The sequence below is a fragment of the Limulus polyphemus genome, unplaced genomic scaffold, assembly GCF_000517525.1.
Source record: "Limulus polyphemus unplaced genomic scaffold, Limulus_polyphemus-2.1.2 Scaffold146, whole genome shotgun sequence".
NCBI lineage: Eukaryota > Metazoa > Arthropoda > Merostomata > Xiphosura > Limulidae > Limulus > Limulus polyphemus.
The window spans coordinates 992,013-994,343 of NW_013665756.1; the positions used below are offsets into that span (position 1 = coordinate 992,013).

General features: G+C 34.7%; 1 protein-coding gene across 1 annotated transcript in view; it reads left to right on the forward strand.

The window, feature by feature from the left end:
• LOC106475346 overlaps window positions 1–2,331 on the forward strand; it is an 89,780-nt gene that overhangs the window by 86,378 nt on the left and 1,071 nt on the right. The window lies entirely within an intron of this gene.

A 2,331-nucleotide genomic window follows, 5' to 3' on the forward strand; every position in this document is an offset into this window, starting at 1 on the left:
AAAACGTGTAGTTATGGTCAAGAAATGGATGGACTAGACTGTACAAAACCTGTTGTTTTGGTCAAATGGATGGACTAGACTGTACAAAACCTGTTGTTTTGGTCAAATGGATGGACTAGGCTGTACAAAACCGGTAGTTATGGTCAACAAATGGATGGACTAGACTGTACAAAACCTGTTGTTTTGGTCAAATGGATGGACTAGACTGTACAAAACCGGTAGTTATGGTCAAGAAATGGAAGGACTAGACTGTAAAAATCTAGTTACGGTCAGTAAATAGCAGGACTGTACTGTACAAACCTGTAATTTTGGTCAATAAATGGTAGTACTAGACTGTACAAACCTGTAGTTTTGGTCAATAAATAACAGGAGTAGTCTATACAAACCTGTAGTATTTGTCAATAAATAGCAGGAGTAGTCTATACAAAGCTGTAGTTTTGGTCAATAAATGGATGGACTAGACTGTACAAACCTGTAGTTTTGGTCAATAAATAACAGGAGTAGTCTATACAAACCTGTAGTTTTTGTCAATAAATAGCAGGAGTAGTCTATACAAAGCTGTAGTTTTGGTCAATAAATGGATGGACTAGACTGTACAAACCTAATTACGATTAAGCTACTTATGATCAAGAAGTGGTTGGACTAGACGGTACAAAAGTGATAGTTGTGGTCAGGATGTGTCAAAACTAGTCTGCCTAAAACTTATAATTATGGTGAAAAAGTTGCACGATTCGACATCACAAAATTGTTATCAGAAAGTTGTAAAACTAGACGGTACGAGATCGATAGTTGTGGTCAGAAAGTGAAAAGAATAGGTGGTACAAAACTGATAGTTGTGGTCAGAAAGTGGAAAGAATAAAACGAGAGAGAGAGAGAACATGATGTAAGTTCTGTGTATGAACATTTTACTCTTTCATAAACATTTTTTACTCCTCCATAGACATTTTTTACTCGTTCATAGACATTTGTTACATTTTTTACTTTACATTACATTAAACATTTTTTACTTCTCCATAGACTTTTTTACTCATTCTTAGACTTTTTTACTCCCTCATAGCTACATTACAATTCTTTGTAAACCTTATTTACTCCTTCATATAGAACCGTTTTTTAATCCTTCAGAAACACTACAGTCTCATTCATATAGACGTTTTCCACTCCTTCGCAGACATTTTTAATTTCTTCATAGCCATTTTTTTCTCCTTTATACACACTTTGTACTTTTTCGTAGACAATTGACACATATTGTTAGCCACTATCGTATTCCTTCGTAAACACTTTTTTACTGTTCATGGGCAATGTTTCACTTTTCATATAGACATCTTTGTACTCTTTCAAAGCGAAAGAATGTTTGACACTAACTTTAACTAGGGTTGAAAGAATGTAACATAAAGGCTGTTAGTTATTACTAGCAAACAATTGCTGTATAGTAGCCAACCGAGATCTACAGTTTTTCATCTATGCTCCATCAGCGCAGATAAATTGATGATATTATTCAAAGGAACTTTTAGTGTTTATAGCCATAGGAGACAGCATGGCTTAGGTTGTTTGATGTGTCATCTAGTATGAACAAACACGTTTCATATGCTAATCCAAAGTGAAGAAAACCAAGTGCTAAACTGAGATATCTTCAAACTTTATCATTACAGTGTTGACTGCCCAAAGCTAACGAATCAATGATGACTAATGAGGGATTAATATTTTTGATAACTAATTACGCTACTGCTGACGTTTGTTTCTTTTTCCGCATTAATTTTAGTTAGCTAGCAATGGACTTCGAATCAACGGAGTGTAAAAGTAACATTTTGGATCTAACGTTTGTCACTGACAAAAGAGGAGGTCTTTCGTACAACACCAGAAGTCGTGGCTGGACTGGCCTATGACAACCAAAAGTCTACCTAAAATGTTATTTTGCATGCATTTCGAAACATTTAACGTTCATTGCTATTATATATATAAAAAAATAATGTATTAGTTAACTAAAATAAGAAACAAAAAGTACTTTCCTGGCAGATTTGTTGGTAATAAGTATGGATATAATTATGCGTTTTTAAATTTATTAAAAATAAAATAATTCCATTTCTTGTTTCGTTTAATCACGAGCAGAACACGATTCTTATTGTATAACTAATTCTTTTCAGTCAAGCAATGTCCACCATTAAGGCCTCCAGATCAAGGATTCGTTCTGTGTTCTAATGGATCAGCGCTAGGAAGTACCTGTCAGTTTTCATGTAGAAAACACTACTTACTCGTTGGAAGTGTTTCGGTCACGTGCCGAGATGACCACAACAATATCGATTGGACTGGTCGGTCACCGGTTTGTAGAGGTGA